Genomic DNA, 26,546 nt, shown 5'->3' with positions numbered 1-26,546 from the left:
TTCTCCTCACTGGTCCACACTTCCTATGACTCGCCCTGTTTCTATTTTCCACGTCCTCAATTTTATTGTGATGGTTCTATCAAGAAATTAAGTCATCAAGAGCTTCTGCTGGTTCCTCCAACAGTATCTAACCAGACAGTTTTTTTTCCATGTGTTTCTGTTTGCCTCTTGTTGATGACTGGATATTCCTATTCCTATGGAAAGTAAATATTTAGACTGATGACCTTCATCCTGTCCAAAGACACTTGCTGAAGCAGTTCCTTCTCATTTCTGTCATATCATTATTTTTAAAAGTTTCCGCTAGATCCTGTCCTTCATCATACAAAAAGATATATTCCTCCAGGTATAAACAAATGATCTTATCTTGACCCCAGTTCTTCAGGCAATCACCACCTATTTCTTTGATTCTCATGACAGTAAAACAGTTTAAAAGATGCATTTATATTTGCATATTTCCTTCTGTTCTTCCAGTTATCACTTGATCCTGTGTCATTTGATCTTCTTCTCTCAACCCTTGACAATTGTTTTTCACTGTCACTAGTAAACTCTGTCACTAGAACTAATATCTAGTGATCAATAGTAATATATGACAGTGTTGATTCTTTTGCTCTTGGGCAATCTTCCTCGACACTCCAGCATGATCATTGTTTATGTTGGTTTTGTTAATTTTTTTTCATTGCTCAGTTTTCATGATGGTTTTTCTTTTCTCCCAACTTTTAAGTGAGTCAGTTTATTTTGGAAACACCATTCTTTTTGCCTATAAGAATATCCATTCCCTTTATAATCTCACCTAACATTATAGTTTTAATAGTATTCATCATAAGTAATGTGTATAAATCTATGTGCTGATTCCAAGAAACATGTCTTTTTTGCACACTTCTGTTTCTAAACTCACATATACAGTAGTCTACTAATATTTCAACTTATGCTTACAATCAATATTCCAATCATCCCTCCAGCTTGCACATAAAGACAGAAAAAAGAAAAATGAAAGAAAGTTAAAAAAAAAAAACAGGTGTTACCATCACATTCATCTCATTTCAATTGGTTCTAACTGAAGGCTTATAATTGCTGGGAAGTAAAACCCAAGGTTCCCCTCATTTCCCTTTATTTCTTTCTTTTCTAATCCAAACTTATTTGTCTTCTTTCAAATAAATCCTAAATCAAATAACTTCATCAGGATAAATATATGTAACTCCTCAAACATCTGTGATGGGAGAAACACTCAAAGTCCTTCTAGGTTTTTGTAATATGCATTGTTTTATCCTCTTTTATATTCACATTACTGTGTAATAGCACAATAGGACTTGTTATGCTGATCAACTATAGCTTAGTACCCACTGATCAACCTCTCCTCATTCCTCCATTTCTAAAATTTCCCCAACCTCTGGCAACTACTTTTTTATTCAACTTCTATGGTACCAATATTTTATATTCTACATCTGACTGGCTTGTTTCATTTAGCATAATAATCTCCAGTTCCATCCATGTTGCCCCAATTGATAGGTTTTAATTCTATTTTTATGGTTTGTTAGTATTCGATTGTAAAAATATACTGCATGTTCTTTATACATTTGTCAGTTCGTAAATATTTAGGTATTCATTACCATTTTTGCAGTTGTGAATACTGCTATAATGAACATGTGAGTAAAGATGGCTCTTTATCAAAATGGATTGATTTCTTTTAGATACATATCCCGAATATATAGATCATATGGCAGTTTTTAAGGGTTTGAGAAAACTCTAGATTGTTTTCCATAATGGTTACATTAATTTACATTCTCACTAATAATGTTTAAGCATTTCATTTCCTTCATAGCCTCAACAGCTCTACTAATCTTTCTCCTTTTTTATAAGACCCATTCTCGTTATAGTGAGGTGATTTTACATTGTGGCTTGATTTAAATTTCTCTGATGATTAGCAGTGTTGAACATTTTTTTCATATGCTTGTTGGCTATTTGTCTTCTCTTGAGAAATGTTTTCAAGTTGTATAGCCTACGTTTAAATGGGTTTATTTATATATTTATTTTTGCTACTGAGGTTTTGGAATTCATTATGAAGTGTGGGTATTTACTCCTTATCAAAAGAATTGTATGTAAATAGTTCCTCCACTTCTGTAGATTGAATTTTCACTCTATTGCCTACTTTTTTCCTGTGAATAATCTTTCTAGTTGATATAATCCTTTTTGTCTGCCTTTGCTTTCTTTTTCTATTGTTTTGGGGTCTTATCCAAAAGCTTTGCTCATTTCAGTGCTCAAAAGCATTTCACTAATGCTTTACTATAGTGATTTCACCGTTTCAGATCTTATATTAAATTATTTGACCCATATGAAATTAATTTTTTTGTGGTAACAGGATGGAACACAGGGCATTGTACCTCCAAGCTACATTCCAGCCCTATTATTTAGACTAGTTTTTATTTTTGAAACAAGGTCTCACTGAGTTGCGAAGGGCCGCTAGGTAGTTGAGGGTGTCCTCAAAGTGATCCTCTAGTCTCTGCCTCCTGAATGCCAGGATTACAAGTGTGTGCCACTACACTCGGCCTGAAATTAATTTTTTATGCAGGGAGAGAAATAGATTATTTATTCTATATAAGAATATATGATTGTTTTCCACATTATTTTTTTAGAAGATTGTTTTTCTCTGATATGTGTTCTCAAGCACCTTTGTTAAAAGTTGTCTGTAGATGCCTGGACTAATTTCTAAGTGCTCTCTGTTCTATTTTATTGTATTATCTATCTGTTTTATGCCAATACCACCATATTAATTACTACAGCATTGTAGTCTTTTTTGAAATCATGAAGTGTAATACCTTCTAATATTTTTTTTTACTACAATGACTGGCTATTTGCATTTTGTTGTTATTGTTGTTCTTCTTAGGCAAATTTTAGAATTAATTTTTCTAGATCTATAAAAAAGGTCATTGGTATTCTGATAAGGATTACTATATTTGTACATTTCTTTGGATAGTATAAATATTTTAACATATTGAAAAAATATTGATCATTCTAATCCATGCATATATAATGTCTTTGCATTTCTTTTTGTTTTTCTCAGTTGCTTTATTAATATTTTATAGTTTTTATTGTATAGATCTTTCATTTATTTGATCAAAATTATCCCTTAGATATATTTTGTAACTATTATAAGTGAGATTATTTTCTTGACTTCTATTTCTGAAAATTCATCATTTGCATATAAACACTACTGATATTTATTTTGTGTCTTGAAACTTTGCCAATTTCATTTTTAACCTAAGAGAATTTCAGTTAAATCTTCTGACATTTTATATATAACACTGTCATCTTTAGTGACAATTTGACTTTTTTCAGTTTGTGTTCTTTCTTTCCTTCTTTCTTTTCTTCTTTCTTTCTTTTTCTGATTGCGGTCTAAAACCTATAGCACTATGTTGAATAAAATTGGTAACCATTGCCATTATTTTCTTGTTCTAAACCTTAGAAGGAAAACTTTCAGCTCTTCCCTATTCAATATTATGTTAATTGTTGAGTTAATATAAATGGAATTTTATTATGTTAAATCATCCCCTTGATAACTCATTTGCTGAGAGTTTCTACCATGAAGAAATACTAAATTTTATCAAATGCATTTTCTGCTTTACTGGTTTGCATATGGCATCCTTATATTTCTGAAATGAATCCTATTTGATCATGATTCTGTTGAATATGATAGTGTTTGAGAGCTATGTTTTTAATGTAGATATTGATTTGTATAAAGTTTCTTCCAAAATTGTTTTTGTTCTATCCAATATATATATATATATATATATATATATATATATATATATATATATATATATACAGGTATAAATGGGTCTCATTTTAATTTATTTCAAGAAATCTCTAAACTTACATTTGTATTTATTTCTTAATTTACTAATCATTCAAGATTACGTTGTTTAACTTTCATGTATTTTTATAGTTTTGAATTTTTTTCTCAGTATTAATTTCTAGTGTTTTAGATTGTGATCAGAAAATCTATCTATCTATATTTTTTGGTGGTACTGGGGGTTCCGTGGAGCTCTTCTACCTCCAGGCTACACTCCCACACCATACCTATTTTTCTTTTATATTTTTATTTGGAAACAGGGTCTCTTAAGCCAGCGAAGCTGGCTTCGAACCTGCCCAATCCTCTTGTCTCCTCCTCCCAAGCGCGGGGATTACAAGCTTGCGCCACCAAGCTGGGCGATAATTTCATTTTTTAAAAGAAGTATTGGACATAGACATGGTGAATCATGCCTGTAAAACCATTACTTGGGAAGCTGAGAAAGGAGGACCACAGGTTCAAGCACAGAAACCATAAGTAGTAAGACGTTAATCAAACTAGCTAAACCCTCTTTCAAAAAAATAAAAAATAAAAGTAGGGCTGGGGGTGCAGCTCAGAGTTTAATTTTCCTGGATTTAATCCCTAGTACCACAATGAAAAAAATTATATATATATAATATATATATATATATATATATTATATGTATATATGTGTGTGTATGTGTATGTGTATATATATACACACACATGTCCTATTTTATTATATATGTCCTATTTTATTATATTATTATAATATAATTTATTATTTTATTATATATGTCCTATTTTATTATATATAATAAAATATAATATATATAAATATAATATATATAAATATAATATATATTATATATAAATAAATATATATATATATAATAAAATAGGACATAGGGCTGTCAAGAGGCTGAGACAGGAAGATCACAGTTTGCAGACAGCCTCAGCTACTTAGTGAGGCATTTTGCAATTCAGTAAGATCCTTTTCAAAATAAAGAATACAAAATAGAGCTTAGTGTGTAGCTTGGAGGTAGAATGTCCCTGGGTTACATCTCTAGTACTGAAAAAAAAATAGGAATGGAAGTTTAGCTCAGAGGTCGAATGCTCCTGGATTCACACTCAGTACCATACATATTCAATCTCTGTGTGTGTGTGTGTGTGTGTGTGTGTGTGTGTGTGTGTGTATACTTGTTTTGTGGTTTATCCTATGATTTTCCCTGGATAATATTAGTGTATTAATAAGAAAAATGCAAATTGTGCAGTTTTAGGATGGAATGTTTTGCACATATCTGTTAACTTCATTTTACCTAATGTACAATTTAATTCTGCTATTTCTTTTATGTTTTTCTGTCTCGGTGACCTATCCATTACTGAAAGTGAGTTGTCAACGTTCCCAACTACTAATGTATTTTTATTTCCATTTTCTTGCTTCAGCCTCCCAAGTACTGGGATTCTCCATATGTGCCACTACGTCTAGCTCTTTTTGTTATGTTTTTATTTCAAGTTTATTTTTATCAGATGTAACAAGAATTATTCTTACTTTCCTTTGAGTTCCACTTGAATGGAATCTCTTATTACAACTCTTATGTTTCAGCTAAGCTAAGTAAAATTTCAAAGTCTAAGATTGTATATTACCTAATATTAATACTTTAAGGTTGAACACAATATATTTAGCATGGTGCTCTAATATTCAATTAGAACTAAATTGAATTGAGCTGACTACAAAATAGAATCAATAGGTGAATCACTTTATCAATTTACTTGTCTTACAGAAAAAGGAAGTTCTCTTCCAGTGCTGTCTTAACTCTAACATAAGCAATGAAAAAAAAAATAGTCTATATCCACTGGGTTCTTAGGAAACAAATGATTCGAAACAATAATCATTAAGTAAAGTTATTCCTAGATTGTCACTTGAATTTTTGGCAAATCAAAATAATAGAGATATTTCAAGTCATCTGACCTAGAGTTTAAATACTGCAAGCAGATATTTATCAAGTTAGGATGAATAAAAAGATTAGAGGTTGCATGGTAAAATCATATAAAAAACAGAATTTGCATGTTGCTGTTAATTTTATTTTTCTATTTTTAAAGCCATTTGAGAAAACATTGTGCAGGCAATACTCAGTATAAATACATCTGCAAAGCTCCCTGCTTGCCTAAATAAACTTGGACAGTTTTCCATGGATTTGGAGCCTTTCTGTCCTGCTACCTCTTCAGTCTTTAGGATATATAGATTTCTAAGGACTCTGTAATTGTTACTGTGTCTGAGTTTGAACTGGGTAGTCTGGCTTGACTTGTTTATATAATGTGATTCTTCTTCTTTGACAGAACCTATTCCTGTGAACACCAGTTATTTGTTCTGTGTCTCAGGCTATGTTTTTAGACTTAGGGTTAACTATTTAAGCATACAAGTCTGCCAATCCAACATTGTCCTGTTTGGGGTCTCTAATATATCTAGATTGTCTCATATTTTCTTTTTTACCAGTTCCAATCTCTAAGTAGTAGTAGTAAAACTAGTGAGGCTTTGAAAGTCTTTTACAGGCAATTTACTTGTTGACTGACCCCCTTCTTCTTCCTCATACAGTTGTATTATTACTATCTGATATTCAAGTATAGACCCTATGGAAAATCTATCATAGAGACTTCTAATAGCCAAGGAGGTTGACTTCCTATCTATGTAACTATGTATTAACCCCTAAAGTAGAGAAGGAGGTCACGTAGAATAATGAACAACTTTTTTTTTCTATTGTTTTGCTCCAGAGGAAAGTTTCTTTACAATAAAAACACTGTGCCAGCTAAGTGTTATAGAATCTGCGATTTAATTTAAAATGAATCAGTTCTAACAGCACAATATTAAAAAGTGGATTGATTTAAACTATGCTCTAAGGCCAGTAACCTCACTTCAGAACTCTTCAGCTGGTAAAATTAATCCATCGACCATTAAGCCAAAAATATTAAAAAAATGGTTCTTTCTTGTATAAAGTTGATGATATTTAGAAAAAAAATTAAAAATTTGTAGAAAATTCCCAATTTTACATGGCTAAGCATAAAAATCTATGAAAGCCAGTAGGGAGAAAGCCTTAATTTGATCCTTTAAAAGTCCTACAATTACCCTGTAACTGGAAAATTTTAGTTTGTCAATTCCCAATGAGTAGGATCACAAACCCTATTCTTTAGAGAATATTGTGAGAAATGCATTTATAAAATGCATTTATAAAATGCTGCTTCTAGATATGCAAAGTACCAAAATAGGGTTATTTTTTCTAGAGAAGAGGTTTTGTGAAATATTCTATGTCATTTAATGCATGCTTATTTAATAAATATTTATATACGTGAAATAATTTTATCTGAGAACTATTTTATTATAAATTCATAACAAGTTTGTAGAGGCTTATTTAACATTATCCACGTAAAATAATTTTGACTACCTAATGATAAAAGATAAGAGTTTTCATGTTAAAGTTGAATTAGGATACCTTACAATATTTCATCAAAGAAGGTAAAGCTAATTTAAAAATGATTAAAAAAAAAGAGGTAAGCATTGCAGTCCTGAGAAGGAGCCTTTAAACAAAAGAAATTTACAATAAGATAATCCGAGTCAATGTGTAGAAAATGTTTCATCCAATGGTAGGCTGGGTGAACGGAATAATACAATTCAGTGGGTTTTCAATTAATTTATAATTAGGAAAGAAATTTTGTCACTAGCTAAAATTGCAAAATCTAGATAAAGTCTTTTACTAAAGGACATGAATCTTGAATAAAAGTCATGGATGTATATAATTAGAAATGTTAAGCTTAGTGTGTCATAATGACAGGAAAATGAAGTATTAAACGCCTGGTGCATGATGCTCATTTATTTTCCCTAATCACAAAAGTCATTTGAAGGATAAGTCATTTGTTCTGCAGACAAGATCAGAAATTAGCACATCCTCTCTTGTTAAGATTAAAAAAAAATTCCCATGCTATATTTTCAAAACAGAGCAGTTTAGAAATTTGTACTTTAGTAGGGATAAATCCTAGACAAAAGGAAGTCATAGAAAATTAACTCCAGGTATATTTAAAATGATTTAAAATACTTCTGAAAGGAGGTGTCTAGTGTGATGAGGATAATTCCCTTTCTGCTTCCTTGAATGTGCTGCACATTGTCACAACCATAGATAATTCTACTTTTCTTCTTTTAAGCTTCTTGAAATGACATGGCAAAATTCAAAGATGTCATGATTTTGTATTAAAGTCATAACTATTTTCTCATCTAATGAGTCAGTTTCAGAATTTCTTTAAGAAGAAGAAAAGTACACTGAGCTGAGAAAGTACAAACATAATCAGATAATAAATCAAATAAGGAAAGGAATTGTTAGGCTAATATTAACTCCTTATGAATTGTATAGGGAATATTTGACTTATATAAAATATCTTTAGAAAAGAATTATGAAAGCAAATATAATATACTAACAATACCTCTTATTTTATTTTATACTCTATAGATTCAATTATAATGCATGATATATAGTCACCATTGCACATACTACTTAAGAGTTTTATAATAGTTTATGTTAGAATATTTGCTACAGAATTTCATCTTGAGATGTTAAGAAAATTATAGGAAAACATCTGTATGTGGTACAACTGAATTATCTCTCTGAGACAAAATAGCTTGAGTAGTAGGAAAGAAAAGTAATGTAGAGTTAAGGAACAGATTTTTTTATTTCCTGAGAGCTGATGCAGTAAGAAATCAAGATTGAAGTCATTGGATGTGTGTATATTAACTATATATTATTAGTAAAATATTTAAGATGTTCAATACTTCCTAGAATATAAAAATAAACCACAGGATGCTTAGTTGAAATACATACCTGAAAACTTAAAATAACGATAAATCAGTGAGAAAAATGGCATCTGCATTACACAGAATGATAGATGTATACCATGACAGGAAATATCTTACTAACGAAGAAATTTTTCATAACAATTGTAAGACTAATAGCTTATTTCTTTTCTTAAAAAATCTGACTTGTGCTGAGCTTTATCTCTGTTTTGAAATGTTAAATATTGATTAAATGCATGCTTGTGAAAATAAAAATCATATAATCTTAGAGACTCAGTTTTTTCACTTATATGTACTAAATAACTCGTACTTAGAGGTAGTACACTCTTATCAGTTCTTTTAATCAATGGAAACAAAGGTATGTATTCTTGAATTCATATTAAGCCAAAATATACTATTTGGTTAAATTTTCCATACACACTAATAGTATGTAACATGCTCTGGTAGTGAATCTCTGCTTTAGAATAGGTAACAGAAAAACCAATTAGAAGCTAAAGCTCTCCTCACTATGACACCTGTGTCTTTCTCTTTGACATTTGTCCTGTGGTCAGTATAGACACAAGGGATTGCATTGCCTCTCTATGCCTCAAACAAAATTTGTCTGCATTACAGTGCAGGCATCATGAAATACTTTATCTACAGTTGAGTATGCTTAATATACTAAGCATACTAATAACATTTACTAAATGTCAGATTCTATACTATTCCTCTTATTACTATATTGTAAATAAGAGGAATGTGCTATTATCTTGACAAATTTTACATATTAGAATCTTGAAGCAACAAGAAGTTACTTGAAATTCTATAGTCTATTGATCTTGAAGTAATGAAGGCAAGAATTCATTTCTAAACTCTCTGACTCTAGACTTCACCTTTTAAGTAATGACAAAATTGTGAGCTGTGAAGTAGCAAAAAAACAAACAAAAACTAATCTGAAATGAAAGGAGTAAAAATCTCTTCAGGACTGAATCGGTAAAAGTCATCTCTGCAATAATCAGGCCCGGATAACAGACATTGATAAAGCCAACCACTGCATTAGCCAGAAACAATAGTTTTCTCATTGTAGCTATATAGTGTCAGGGTAACTCTCATTCACTGACGTACTCCTGTTTTTTAGCAGTGACTTCACCAGCCCTACTTGTGCTATTCTCACCTCTTGAATCAAGATCAGTGTGATAGGGATTGTTAGCCTCAATCATCTTACAACAGCAATCAGTCCTGAACGCAAATCTACTACCACATTAAAAACTGCACTCAATCCATATCTGCACCTTCCTATCATTCAAGTCAAACCTAAAACTTATCAAAAAGCATCCCTTCCTTCTCACCACTCACATGGATGTTTCATGCATCTGAAATGTAGTCTACTGTGAAACAATAATTACATAATTCTATTTTGCTAGACTACAGGTTTGTTTCTGTTGTTCTTTATCAGATGGACTTTAACAGTCCAGAGTTATAAAACCTGAAGCCTAATGAACATCTGATGGGGTGTGTCTATACAGCGCCTAACGAGATGCAGCCTCCCTCGGCCTGAGCGGCCTGCAACCTAAGGCAAAGCTTTAGGTAAAGTTTAAGAACTTCTGCAGTAAAATGATTCAGCAGAAAAGGGGTTAAGATGGCGCCTGGAGGAAGCTACGAAGGCGTGGTTTCCCCATTTGTTATGGGTGGGGAGACTGAGCAGTTTTTCCCTTTTTACCTTTAAAGGAGGTTCCACACACATGATTGGCTCATGTACTGGCTTGGGATTGGCTGTGAACTATGTGCTAGTGATCTTTATTCCAACAGGCTGGGCTGTTTCTCATGGGAATTCCCCTCGTGGTTTTGTGCTATATATATGATTGCTTGGAGAGGAATAAATGAGATCTTGCTTGACTTGACTCCCGGCTCGTGGGTATGTGTGTGTTCGAGTCTTCGGCACTCTACCTTCCTGTTCAGCCCCGCACCACTGATGATGGGCAGGACCCCCGTCAAACATCCATCTATAAATAAACTTTTTTCACCCATATTTCAGTACTGGTATTCACAAGAAAGTCATTTAATCACTTAGAGTCTCAATTGTGTAACATACAGAAAGATAATAGTCCATTTTTATAGGATTTTGTAAATGTTCAGTGAAATGATGCTTTTACATTGACAGAGCCTAAATTATGGCAAGCATGCAGTAAATGTTGATTGTTATTATTATTTACATAAAATGAATTACTTTATTTTACATTGTTCAAAAACTGATTTTTAAGTAAAGCATTTATATAGATCAGATATAGTTATAGACAAATATAGACATACTGATATATTTTTTAGAAAAAATAATTAGATAAACAAACATGCATATATACACACATAATAAAAAGGAAAATCAGAGCAATTTTAGGACAGCAAGGTAAATTCAGTAGTAAATTTTCACACTATACTTTGCTTTTTAAGATTATATTCAATTGAATTAAAAAGAGAATTGCATACCCAACTGTCCTTTAAGGTATTTTTTTTCACATTCCTGTGTTATATGCAATTTGCTCAGAGTAATCTAGATTCCAACATTTAGCAATATATCTTGGCTCTGTTTTTGTCTCTTAGGGGTGTTTTCTAAACATTCTCTGTCTCTTTATCTCTGTATACATCTGTTTCCTTTACTTCCATCTCTTATTCTTCCCATTCATAATTCTCTGCCCCTCTTCTGTAACCATAATAGAGTAGAAAGTATTGTGTTAAATGTCCTCTCTTAAAGCACATTTCAGCATTGTGTCTTTTTAAAGTGTTTTATTGTCTCATTATAATTATAGATCAGAGTGAGAGACAAAGCAATGCATTCACAAATATACACTTCATCTCTTAGTGTGTTTTTCTCCACATTTAGCATTATTTCTTGCAGGATCTTTCTAGTGTTTGTTTATTTCCACATCTGCATTCACTATTTTAAATTGTCTGCTGTAGGCAACTTTTTCCTATGTAGAATCGGTATTGTTTCATTTGTGTCAGTTATTGAAAATATGATTTTAAGTATATCTGCCTTTAATATAAATGCACACATGACATCAAATTATATATCTTGAGGGTGCTTTTGTTTTTACCTTGGAGTCTTTCTTTAAGGATGCATCCATTTTGGTATGCTGAGTCTGTTACTTCTGACTCGTGCATAGCTCTAGATTGTCTTCATCTGCCACAATTTAGTCTCAGTTTCCTTATGTTAAATGTGAAAGAAAAATGGTAATCTTATATCTGTGATGATTCAAAATAAAGTCAAAACTGTTATCATAATTTAATGATCTTAAAAAATATCAGAAAGTGGTACCAATATAAGCTCAAGGCTGTGAAGGAGATAACAAACATCAACTTTCAAAAATAGCATTATTATTTTTGTGGCTTTAAAATAATCTTTTTAGAATTTGAATATTCCTCAATGCTTAAATTGTATAAAGCATACATTGAATGTTCTTGGAGAATTAGATATGATGATTATGACTACTGATGACTATACATTGCATATCAGAGATGATTATGTTAAAATAAGGCAGTGAAAGTCTAAGGTGTTTAAGTTTTATGACACTTTAGCCTCCCAGTAGCTAAGATAATGCATAGGACCAATTTTTAACTGAAAAAAATGTAGTGAATTGGTTAATGGAAGTAGAGAAGCGTTTCTGAAGTAGAGGTGATAAAATAATACCTACTATAAAAAATCAAGCTGGGTGTGGTGGCGCAAGCTTGTAATCCCAGTACTTGGGAGGCTGAGATAGCATGATTGCACAGGTTTAAAGCCAGCCTTAGCTACTTAGTGAGCCTCTCAGCAACTTAGTGAGACCCTGTTTCCAAATAAAATATAAAATAGGTCTGGGAGTGTAGCCCGGACATAGATGGTCCCTGGATTCCACACCCAGTACCACACACACACACACACACAAAAAAAAAAAAAAAAAAAATTGGGGAACAGATTATATTTACTTAACTTAAAATATGTGTCAGAAATTTTCTTAGCTATTTTACTTGGGATAAATATTGTGTCCTATCCCACCTTTGTCCAGCTCTTTTGCAGCTAACAAAACAAAAACCTAGAAAGCTAATTCCTCTGTCTTATTTAATTGAACCTAAACTAGTGGGAATAGAGAGTCTGCCCCCTAATTTGTGTCTACTATCTATTTTTTGAAAAATTAACCATGTGTATACAATATAATCTGGATGAAATAAAAGTAACTTCCTTTTGGTATTTGCTTATATGAACTCATAATGCTTGCATAAATCTACAGAATGGACCAAAAACATAAATCTCCCTAAATTTTTTGTTAAGAATGCAGTTGCCATATTTGCAGAATAGGAGGAGGAAAAGGAATCTCTTAGTGAAAACATCATGCATGGGTATCCAGTTTAGGAAGTTAGAATTTAATATTTTCAGTGAGAATTCATTAGGTTCATTTATTTATTGTGTGTGTGTGTGGGGGGGGGGTGTTACTGGGGATTGAACCCAGGGGAATTCTACCTCCAAACTACATCCCCAGCCCTATTTTTTTTTTATTCTTTATTTTGAAATTAGGTCTCACTAAGTTGCAAAGGGCTTCACTAAGTCGCTGAGGCTGGCTACAAACCTGGATCCTCCTGTCTCAGCCTCCCAAGTACTGGGATTACAAGTGTGTGCCACCATGCCTGGCTTCATTAGAGTTTTACTAAAGAATATAATAAGATTTTCCAGTGATAAAAATTCTGATGTTTATATAGCATCAATTAAAGTATAAATTCAGACAGTAAATTGAAGTAGGTCTTTAAAAATAAAATGGAATAGATTTTAGAGATAAATTTTATTAAAATATTCTTTAGAAAATTTATTAGGTCAGAATGTAATCATAATGTCTCACTTGAGTAACTACATAAATCTTATTACTAAAAAAAATTAGTAAAAATAAAGAGTCAGGCACAGTGGCACATGCCTATAGGCTCAACTATTTGTGAGGTTGAGGTAGGAGGATCACAAGTTGAAGAACAGCCTCCAAAACTTAGTGAAACCCATTTAAAAATTAAAATTAAAATATAAAGGGAGATGGGAAGAACACAGTCTGGTTCAATCCCAAGTAAACACCCTCTTCAAAAAAAAAGATTAAGAGAGCTGGGTGTGATAGTGCATACTTGGAATCCCAGAATTTGTGAAGCTGAGACAGTAGGATCCTGATTTGTGGACATCCTCAGTTACTTAGCGAGGCCCTTTGCAACCCAGTGAGACCCTCTTTCAAAATAAAGAATAAAAAATAGGGCTAAGGTTGTAGCTCAGAGATTATCATTGAGACAAATTGAATAAATACTATTTTTAACAGGAGTTTAAGATGACCAAGTAATACTCATCTTGGAGAAGCTATCCTGTGTGGTATTAGCTATATTGCTATTCAGTTCAAAGCAAGGTTCTAAATAAACAATCTGGTTTGATACTTAACTGTGTTAAAGGTAATGAACACTATAGATGTGGTTAAGACCTCTGTAAAAGGATATATAAAATATAGGATGTTAAGCAGTGATCTAAAATCTACAGAAAAGGTCACAGGACACATGAATATAGACTCTATAGACATCATAATGGATTTCTTCCTGATTTTTGAAAATTCTTATAGTCTAGTTTTAAGACACTATTTCTCTAAAACACTTACAGTATCATAAAACTGTCTGATACAACATCAAGAACAACTTTAATGTTACTATCTGCTGATACCCAGAATACTTTTTCACTGAGTCAATTAAAAATACAAGCAATTGACTTGATTATGGGTCTCTCCTCCTATTCACAATGGAATTAACTGAGGAAAGGAAGGGAGGGAGGAAAAGAAACAAGAAGTGTAGGCATATGTGACAGAAGCTGCTCATCTTTTCGATTGACTCACCATGTAAAATATAATTCTGTTAAAAAGCTGCAGTAATTTATTTTGGTCAAGGATTTAGCAATGAAAGCATGGAGCCAGCCGAACTAAAAGAGTCCTTCATAACTGTCCAACCTAAAAACACATGTGAAAAATAAACTCTTTTTGGACAAGACTGAACACAAATTAAATCTTGAATTTCCTCCAATACTGTCTTAAAGAGTTTTATAATTTGCTTATGATGTAATCTGACTAAAGATCTATACATGAGTTGGCATAATTTGGTAAACCTATTTTTTTCTATGAAAGTAGAAAATTTAAGCTGTGGCTTGGCAGAAAGAAATCCAAGAGAAGTGGGGTCAGTTGACACATGAAACTATACTACCTGACAACCTAAAATGATGTTTATTGTCGTGGAAACCTAGTCATGTTGAAATAGGCTCTATTTCCCTCCATCATGAAGCTGGATAAGAATGAAGGCATCTTTCTGCAAGACGTACACAACTACATGAATTCTCAAACCTCTTTTTTTTATTTTAAACAATTTTTTATTGAACATAAGTAGTATACATTTACACTATATTTGGTGCCCTCTCCCCCCCGCCCCCTCCCCCCCCACCAATGGTTGTCCAGGTTAACCATGTCTTATTCATAATTTTACACATGTTCAGGTGTAGACCCTCATTAATCAAGATCGGCCTTTCTCCTCTCCTATCTTTCCATTAAAACTTAGCTAGTATTTCCCCTCTAATATCTGGGGTCCTACTGGTATCCTTTGTGTTTTCTAGTTTGGGCATATTAGAGGAAACATGTATACCTTCTCCTTCTGTGCTTGGCTGATCTCACTTAACATGATGCTCTCCAGGGTTTTCCATCTTCTTGCAAATGATATAATTTTGTTCTTCTTTATGGCTGAATAGAATTCCATTGTGTGTATTTCCCACAGTTTTGCTATCCATTCATCTGTTGATGGTGATCTGGGTTGGTTCCATATTTTGGCTATTACATATTGTGCTGCTATGAACATAGGTATGCATATGTTGCTGTATTTCTCTGAATTCAACCCCTTTGGAAAGATACCTAGGAGTGGTATAGCTGGATCATATGGTGGATCTATTCCCAACTTTCTCAGGAATCTCCACACAGATCTCCATAGTGGCTGTACTAGTTTGCACTCCCACCAACAGTGTAAAAGAGTTCCTCTTTCCCCACATCCTCGCCAGCATTTGTTGTTGTTTGATTTCTTTATGCTTGCTACTCTGACTGGGGTTAGATGGAATCTCAGTGTAGTTTTGATTTGCATCTCCCTGATGGCCAGTGATGAAGAACATCTTTTCATGTATCTATTGGCCCTTTGTATCTCTTCTTTTGTGAAGTGTCTATTTAGTTCATTTGCCCATTTCTTGATTGGGTTGTTTGTTTTGCTAGTGTAGAGTTTTTTGAGCTCTTTGTATACTCTGGATATTAGCCCCCTATCAGAATGGTGGCTGGTAAAGATCCTTTCCCATTCTGTAGGCTTCCTCTTTAGGTTATTGATAGTTTCCTTTGATGAGAAGAAACTTTTTAGTTTGATGTTATCCCACTTGTTTATTCTTGCTTTAATTTCCTGAGCTTTGGAGGTTTTGTTGAGAAAGTTACTGCCTGTGCCAATATGTTGTAGTGTTGAACCTATGTTTTCCTCTACTAACTTCACAGTCTCAGGTCTAATTTCTAAGTCTTTGATCCATCTTGAGTTGATTCCTGTGCTTGGTGAGATATAGGGGTTTAGATTCATCTTTTTACAAATGGTTAGCCAGTTCTCCCAGCACCACTTGTTGAAAAGGCTGTCTTTTCTCCAGCGTATGTGTTTGGCCCCTTTGTCAAAGATTAATTGACTAAAGGTGTGTGGGTTTGTTTCTTTATCTTCTATTCTAATCCACTGGTCAGTATATCTGTTTTTGTGCCAGTACCATGCTGTTTTTACTACTATTGCTCTATAGTATAGTTTGAAGTCTGGGATTGTAATGCCTCCTGCGTGTTTCTTGTTATTGAGAATTGCTTTGACTATTCTAGGTCTTTTCCTTCTCCATATGAAGTTCATGATTGATTTTTCTAGGTCTCTGAAGAATGTCACTGTCAAACCTCTTTTTTTAAGTTTCATTTAATTATTTATTTATTTTATTTTTATTTTTTATTTTATTTTTATTTATTTATTTTTTATTGGTACATTGTGTTCATACTTCATAATGGGATAAAAAAATTGTGTAGACATACATGCACACATCACCCAGTCAGCCCCCATCCAATCCCCACCCTATTCCCTGCCCAGCCCTCCCTCCCATGCCTGGCTTAGTGGTTGATATCAGTATGTTTGTTTAAGTATATCATGTGCTTTAGAGAGCTTTTTCTTCCTCCCATCCCCTCAGTTAGGTTTCCTTATTTGCTACTCTTTAGGCGAATCAATACATGGGACTGCATGAAACTGAAGAGCTTCTGTTCAGCAAAGGAAACTGCCAAGACACTCAACCAAGAACAAACAGAATGGGAAAAGAGTTTTACCACCTATTCCTCAGATAGAAGACTAATATCTAGAACATACAGAGAGCTCAATAAGCTCAACACCAAAAAGCAAGTAATCCAATTAAAAAATGGGCAAGTGAACTTCATAGATACTTCACAAAAGAAGAAATTCAAATGGCCAATAAATGCATGAAAAAATGTTCAACATTATTGGCAATCAGAGAGATGCAAATCAAAACCACCCTGAGATTTTACCTAACTCTGATTGGAATGGCAATCATTCAAAACACAAACAATAACAAATGCTGGAGAGGATGTGGAGAAGTGGGAACCCTAAAACATTGTTGTCGGGATTGCAAATTAGTGCAATCACTTTGGAAAACAGTATGGAGGATCCTCAGAAGAATGGAAACAAATTTATCATTGACCCAGCAATACCACTTCTGGGTATCTATCCAAAAGAAAGCAAACCAAACTACCAAACTAATTCATGCATATCTATGTTCATAGTTGTGTAATTCAACATTGCCAAACTATGGAAACAGCCAAGATATCCATCAAAAGATGAACGGATTACAAAACTATGGGATATGTACACAATGGAATTTTACTCAGTCATTAAAAAATATAATTACATCATTTTCAGGGTAATGGATGGAACTGGAGGACATTGTGCTAAGCGAGATTAGTCAGTCGCAAAAAGTAAGAAATCGGATGCTTTCTCTAATATGTGAAAGCTAAAGTGAAATGGGTCCAGGTTAAAAAGGAAATACTATAGAGGAGCAAATAAGTTTCATTTATTTATTGACAAAGAAATTTATGTAGACTTATGATGTATATCACATTTTGATATACATATACAATGAGGATTAATTAAATATTTTATTACATGAATTACCTCACATACTTATAGTGCTTTTGTAATGAGAACACTTAAAATCTTTTTCAAAAATTTCAGTTATAAAATGTTATTAACTAGACTTACCATGTTGTACAATATATTTGTTAATTTCATTGTTCTACTCACTGAAATGTGTCAAAGATTTGAATGAGTGATTATTATTTTTCTTTTAAACCCCATCTTAAAGTGAAATAAAATCGGAGTATTTTGTGCTTAGTTGGGTATCTGTAGTATTTTTTAACATTCTAATTAGAAATTAGTACCATACCTCATTAACAACCATAACTTATAACATTTGTATACACTGTCATAAAATCACACACTATTGGTACATACCTTGTTTACTAGTATAAATGACATCAGCCTAATAAGAGCCACGATTATGGGTTATTTTCAGTATTCTTTTTAATGAACTATAAGCAAAATATGTTTTTTTATCCATGCATATATTTTCTAGATTTTCAGAGTAAAAGTCTTTATTGAATTCCAAGTATAAGTTTTATATTTTATTTTGAAAAATGACCAGTAGTTCTTTTATGACAAGTTTTATTTAAAAGATTTCTTATTTATAGAAATGGTTACCATGTACAGAATGACCTGGAGGGGTTGTTATAATATCGCCTGTTGAGTTCCACCCCAGTGTTTTGCTTCAGTAATAGTATACTACTAATGGAAAATGTGCATACTTTGAATGGATGTAATGATACAAAATGTTGTATATTGGAAGGATGTAGACCCACCACATAGCACTGTGATGGCCACTGACATAGGCAATATATTGATGGTAAGAATAATCTAAAATTCTTCAGAATTGTGAGAATAATCAACATTACAGTTGGTACTAGTAGGCTGCCATACTAATAGAACTCCTGTGACCAAAATATTGACCAAAGAGTTGAAATTAAATAGCCTACATGAGCTTTCTAATTTGATGAAAATACCTGTAAAAAGCATGTTTAAGGATGATGTTGTCTGGTTAATTTCCTTGTCAGGTATAGAATTGAAGACACATGAATATATTCATTTTTAAAGTTACCTTTATATCAAAATGTGAAATTCTAGAAAAGGGGCAGGATTTGCAAAAAACAAAAAAATCTCACTGTTGACATGATGACACAAAGAAAAAAACAACTTGGCTTAAACTTGAAGGTTTTCCTAAATTCTGAAGAGTATTAAGTTCACAGCATAAAATGTACTGAGAAAATTTAAGTTATAATTTATATTTGACATGTTTGAATTTTAGATGATTTTTCTTCACCTGGTTATTAAACTTTAATTTAACTATAAGATCAGGAGAATAATAAATCTTTGTTTAATTAGTTACTTGTATATAACTTAATAATCAATTAATACCTAATACAGACAGTAAACATGTAAAATATGCACATTTTTAATTATTTTATTTCTCCAACACTTACTTCAGTCTCTTGAATTTTCTAGTTATGAGCCATGAAGTCCCTACTAACAGCTGTTCCCACAAAGCTAAATCTTTGTCACCTGAGGTGGTTTAGTCTCTGTCTTGACATGGACTGCAGTGCTTCTTTAAAGCATAGAGTCTACTTTTCTCCAGTGTTAATGCTGCCCCATGCTTCACATCCTACAATCACTGGCTTTTATCCTCACAGACCTGTGCTCACACATTCTTCAAAGTAGAAGGTTACAAAAATGCTGGAGAAAAGCCGGGCATGGTGGTACACACTTGTAATCCCAGCATTTGAGAGGCTAAAATAGGAGGTCCCCGATTCTTGGACAGCCTCGCCTACTTAGTGAGGCCCTTTGTGACTCAGTGAGACCCTGTTTCAAATAAAGAATAAAAAATAAGGCTGGGTTGTAGCTCAGAAGTAGAATGCCCCTGGGTTCCATCCTCAGCATGACAAAAAGTTAAATAAATAAATAAAGTTGGAGAAGAAAAGATTAATTCAAGTTATTTTGATTTAAGGACTCAGAACAACTCTTTTCTCTTTCAAGGAGTAACAGTTTCTCTATTAGTCTCTATCAACATAAATTACATTACATTTTATTTCCTTTGAAAAATCAACTTTTATTTTTACTCCTAGTGTGGGCAAATGGCTGCCCCCATAGATTTCTATATCATCTTTCTGCCTTTGTTAGTGGTTCTTTATTCTGACTGATTATGATTTGGCTTTTTTTTTCATTTAACATAAAAAGGGAAAATTTGCCAGGCATGGTGGCCCATGCTTGTAATCCCAGCATTCAGGAGGCTGAGACTGGAGGATCTTGGTTCCTGGCCAGCCTCAGCTACTTAGTGAGACCCTCTGCAACTTAGAGAGACTCTGTTTAAAAAATGAAGAATAAAAAATAGGACTTGGGTGTAGGTCAGACGTAGAATGACCTTGGATTTCAATCCTAGTACCACAAAATTTTTTAAAAATTAATTATATATCTGCTAGATGAAAAAAAAATAAAGTCAATTTAATATGTAAGTTGCATGCGTTCCATTGCATTTTTTCAAGGAAAGGAAACTGACATACCATGCTCCTCAGATTTTCAGCAAGATCTGTGGCCAAAAGCATATTTCTTATCAGTTGTTTGTGTGCATGAACTTTATGAGATAAAAAGATTTAATGATAATTTTCAGAAAGAGGAGTCAGCAGAAAAGAGAAAGTGAATCTATCAGAGACTCAGGAAAAGAACAAGAGAAATTGACATCAGAGAAGTCGGGGGAGGGGAGAGATGGATGCTGAGGAATGCACGTAGATAAGAACCTGCAATAGCTGCTGTTGGGAGCATTTCCAGAGTGCTGCTATTAAGGTTGTCACTTTCAGTGTGAGTTACCTCAGGCGACATCAATGAGCACAGCCTCCAGGGAAAGCCCTCAGCAGCCTCAGTGCAGGATGACAGGTGAAAGGGAGCAGTGGGAGGTACAGAAACTCTCACTAGGTCCTCATGGCAAATAAATAGTGGAGAACTCAACCTAGCCATTCAGGGCCGTTTATCTGGCCTTGTTCTGCCTCAGTCACCTCCACATATCTCATTTATCACATTCAGCTACTGCAGCATAACAATATTTTTTTTCAAATTATTTGTGGTGTGAATGGAGGAGGCTTTTCTCCTCGGTTCTCTTCAGTTTCACTTTTGTGAAATGCCAATAAAACAAACAAGCAGAAAAACTAAAATGCATATAAAAGGCGAACATCATTTTAAAATTATCCGATCGCGTTGATATAAAAAAGGGCTCTGTGAAAGTGCTCTAAGGGTTTTGAAACACTAGCTTTGTTTTCAGATTTTCCCTCATTGAACAATGGCAGCATCTGTGGAAAGATAGAGAAGTTCTGGTCCACAAATCACTTTTGAAGTAATACTAATCAGTATCATTTCTTCTCTCTCTTCAAGTTCCAGTGCATTTGCCTTTTGCACATCCTTCCCATAGCTCTACTAAAAACAGAAGGCTCTTTTGTCCAATATTTTTCTGTCTCATTACCCACCTTCTTATCTCAAACCATCCTCAATATTTAATGGGCCTCTGTAATTCCCAACTAGTCTTAAATATTCCTCCTACATAGATTCCTTTGCCCTCAATCAGATATGCTTACCAAGATCCAAGTATCTTTTCCATGCTAGGATAGTTGTCTTCATTCATAAAGTTTCTCTAGATTCTGCCACTCAGAATTAATATCTCCCACGTATCTGTAGTTTTCATCCTCTCTAACAAGTTACTTAAACAATCATTCACTCAACGTTCTATCTCCTCACTTTAATGAAAAGGTATGGAGAATATTCCACCCAGGAGCCACAGAATAATTGTATGTTGAAACAGACTAAACCAACTAGGAAGAGCTGTCAGGATGAAGTTGATGCCTGAGGAGTCTCTTTCTGATTAAACATGTTCCCTCAAGTCAGCATGGGTAGCAGTGCTTGGTGACTTAGCTCAGGAAATCTTTTCAGTGTGTTGCATTTGAAGAAGATCGGTTCTTAATAGTTCAAATAAGCATGATCTAAAGAGAGAAGAGTGAATTCTGGACACGCCATGGTTGAATTTTTAGAAGCAGAGATTCTGGGATTTGAGACAATTTGATAATAATTGCATTTCTTAGCCATCAACATTCTGGCTGAGACTATCACTCAGGGAAAAAGGGGAGGGCATCACATTATTCTATGGGAGATACAGAAAATAGCAGGCTTGTAAGGAAAGCAATTACACTGAAAATCCAACTGCGGATTAGGCAACTCAATTTTTTTATTTCCATTATGCGTGCATGCATATAATCAATATTATAACTATAGCAATATGATTAAAATAGTAGCACAATCATTACTTTAACTGATGCTCTTTTTATTGATTTTAGTGTTTATCACATGTGGTCCAAGCACTTTTATATTTCAAAAAAATCTATGGTCTTCTTACTTATTTATATTTATTGGAAACTTACAAAATATTGATTAAAGTGATAATATGAAAGGTCAGAGCACAGAGTTGGGGGTGTACTCCAACCTAGCTTTATTTCATTGAACTTGGTTCAGATTTCCCTTGCAGTGATTAGCGCACACAGTTAGACTAATGGCTGTGTGAGTCGCCCTTCATTTTCTATAATAAATTTAGCTCCCTGCGTAGATATATAATTAAACTGGGCAGTGCAATCTGATTATCTGTCAAATATAAATGAGTCACCCTGCTACCTTCAAATACTAGTTCACTGTGTCTACAATGAATTAAAACACTTCAGTCCTGAATGTAAAAGTGATAATAAAATCTCCATTCAGTCAGCACATATTTATCGAATGCCTGCTGTGTGCCAAGCAATCTAATATTTGAAGAGCAGTTTTCAGATAATTTTACATAATGTTTTCAACCAAGCCTCAGAATAGCTCTCTAATTTATAAAATCAGAAATGTTGGTCTCAAATTACAGATGAGGAAACAGAGATTGGTAAGAAGGTAAATTTATGTATGATCACATGGTTTAAGATTATGTAGTTATAAATAAAACTTAGGGCTTCTGATACATCATCATGTAGTACTTTCTCTGCAGCAGGTTTTTTTCTCTGAGAATAAGATTCTCTGTGCATAATAACAGAATTCTGATATCCTCTATGAGAATTTTTTTATAAAACTCTTTGTAATTAGGGAAAATCTATTTTTCCACTTCTAGAGTACTGGCCCTGTGAGAGCCCAATGAAAGTCATGTTGCACGGATCTTTAAAATGAAATAAACAGGAGTGGCAAATGATTCTGCAGAAAATTGCTCCCTTGAACCCATGACAAAGGATCTTTAATGACACCAGTTGTTATTGTTTTACTAAATCAATAGTGTTGCTCAGTATTAGCCTAAATTAATATTTACCAAATAAGTAGATTCTTGCATATCTATTAAATATCCATATTTTTTCTGTAATTAACCTTTTAAATATTCTTCATATAAGTTTCTTTATTTTTCAATGAGAAATAGCAAGTCTAAGAAAAGATGCCAGAATAAATAAATGATCTGCGGCAAAGCTCATGTTTGCCACCATATCCTTGTCTTTTAACACAAGTACCAAAGACAGATCAATTCCACTGGCATTTAAGCTACAAAAGGGCAGATTTTCTTTCTGTTTTATTCATTGTTGTATCTCTTATCCTAAAATAGTGCCTGATACCTAATAGGCACTCATTAAATATTTGTTGAAAGAACCAAGTGATTTGAAAGGAAATCTATTTTCATCTTAATCCTTGTCTGAGGACATGTACATCTGTGACATTAGAGACAGTTGCCTTATAATTATAGATATATTTAATTATATGTATTATATAAAATGTAAATATATATATATATATATATGTGTGTGTGTGTGTGTGTGTGTGTGTGTGTGTTAGTTTCTATATGGTTAAGTAAAGCTAAAGTAGAATAGCTGATCCCTGTGACATTCAGTTGGGTCACATTATACCACAATCATAGTCCAGACCTGCTATTCTAACAGCCAGTTTTTAAATAGAACAATAACCATCAAGCAGTGTCACCTACACAATGGAAAACACACATCCCATTGATCACAGCTCAGCACTTTGAAGATATGCATGGCAAAAAAGAGTACGCATAAAATTTGCTAGCCTAGTGATGGACAAAAAAGATTCTTAATAATCAGTACCTGAAATGGTATTTGATTTTGTATCTCAAGAAACTGAAACTTTTACATATAAATCAGTTTTAGCTAATTCCTATGAAATTGATTTCATATGTATATTTAAAATTATTTCAGGAATCTCCTGAATACAGAAGTTATGTCAGTAGAATTTGGAGACAGAGACCTTGGTTGATATGCTACTTGTCAGTTACCAGACTTATAAATTTTTGCTGAGTAATGTTTTTAAGATTTAATTTCCGTGACTTCTTTCTAAGGGAAGCTAATAATAGTAGAAGGATTTTAAGGTGGGTAGTAATTAATTTACCTGCATTGGGAGGCCATAGAGAGTGTTGGAATAATGAAGAGTACAGGTCTAAACCTGCAATAATGCCTCCAGTGATTCTAATTATGTGAATCATCTATCAACAAAGGGTACTTTGCTCCTGTACCATATATATATATATATATAGAGAGAGAGAGAGAAAGAGGAAGAGAGAGAGCAATGGTTTGAGTCCATTTTCCACAATCATTACAAAATCCAAATTTCTTTTCAAAATTATAGAGGATTTGGAGTGACTATTTATGGTGACTTCTTCATCTAGAGGGCTGCTTCTATTTTTTGTTTTATTTTGTTTTATAGACCAAATGATTTATTGACTAAGATGAAAATATGAGAAACTTTCTAAAATCACAATACACACATTCATACAAGGTATTAAGACTTATTTTATTAAAGGGCCTGAAGTCAAAGGCAAAGGCATCATATTAAAATAGCAAAACAAATTCAAATTTTATTAGATGATCGTATTTTTAGCTACTAATTTTTTTTTATTCTCTTGTTCTCCCCATGTACTTACCAATTCTCTCAAGATGTTATCATCCACCTTCTATTCCTGCTGTATTATCCTCTCTCCCACCCAGTTCCCAAAACCTTTCATTACTTAAGAAAAACATATTTATCATTTATTAGACTTCCAAACATTTATGTTGTACTTGTCCATCCAGGGTCTCCCTCATTACCCCGTTGAAATTAAAAGGACTCTCCTCCCAAGTAGAGTCAGTAATTTCCCAATAAGGAACGCTGCACAAAGGTTACAGCGGTGTGTTTCTCGCTGTTATTGTCAAGATTGTCGCTGCTTCTGTCCAGAAAAGAACTAGATATCCCTTATGTGATTACTTACTGCTATTAAACTATATTTTCTCTAAATATAGCTACCGGTAATATATAACCATATGAATTACTGATGCAACACCTTATATTAGACTATCTTTCCAAACCAAAGATTATTTGCCAGTTGAGATTATTTTTCCTCTCTAAATCACATGATTGAACTAAAATTGTGTGTGTGTGTGTGTGTGTGTGTGTGTGTGTCTTTTGTGTGTTCCTGGACTACTCTCTAATACTGCAGATATTTCCAGTGATCCAAACCTTATTGGCAGGCTTTGTGCCTCATATGAATGTCTTGCTCTGTTAAGACTGCCTGGCCTCACCACCACCTGCCATGCTATTTTTCTTGGCATTGTATATCAACTTTCTGTTATATCTTTTTATCCTTTGAAGACTTTCCCACTTTCCCACTGCTGTCCTCTGGTTCATAACTCCTAATTTCCTAAGAGCAGTTTCCATGTGAACCTCACATTTATCAACCTGACACATTCCCTGGGTTATTCTCAGGATCATTCTATCAAACTTAGCTGAAGCTACTCTGAGAATCACTAATGGGAACTTTCTTTGTTTTGACCATGACCAACTATTTTACCAATATGGCAATTCAATTTCTGTTCATGAACTCTTTGAATTTGTAAGTCAATTAACCCTTATTCTTCTAATGATTCATTACCAATTCTCTGTTTTCTTGTCCCAGCCTAGTTTTACAGTTTTATTTATAATTTCTCTCTTGTAAACTCTGAAAATGTCCACTCTTTCATAGGATTTATATTCTTACCCAGTAATATTAGAATAAGTCATGGCAGACTACTATTGACATAACTATTGAATTAGTTAAAATAACTTTTTAAACCTTCACAGTCTCAACAGCTCATTACAAGTAAAGTATTTTACTCTCTTCTCTCTGTACTAAGCAGTCAGCTAGAGAAAAAGGAATGAGTCCAAACTTTCCATTATACACTCATGCATAGGGCTCATCAGTCTTTTTTTCAATCAGGTTGCTATAGGCTATATGAACAAAGTGTAACTTTTCTATTTACTTTGAACCCCAAATAATATATCCGATTTTTTATATTTATTTTGTGGGAACTAATTACACATACCTAAGTTAATGCAGAGAATCTGGAAGATGCAACCAGTTTGTCCTGTGTCCAGAAAGAGAAATGTATTTGCTCAGCAATAAGAGACTATCCCAAGTTAGTAATACCTCAACCCAAGGTCAGTACTTCTAATAAAGAACACACAAAAAAGAAAATCCTGCAACAATAAAAGAATTATAAATCCTTTTTCTTGTTCTGCATTTTACTACATATCTCTTTTATTGTGTTAACTCTTCTTTGGTATTTATATTTTATGTTCATGTTTCCTTCACTCTACTTACATTTCTAAACTCCTTCTCCTCTTTCTTTTCCTCCTTTTCTGATATCCTCTGCCTCCTCTTCC

The sequence above is a fragment of the Muscardinus avellanarius genome (assembly GCF_963383645.1).
Source record: "Muscardinus avellanarius genome assembly, chromosome: 2".
NCBI lineage: Eukaryota > Metazoa > Chordata > Mammalia > Rodentia > Gliridae > Muscardinus > Muscardinus avellanarius.
This window is presented reverse-complemented; position numbering follows the sequence as displayed.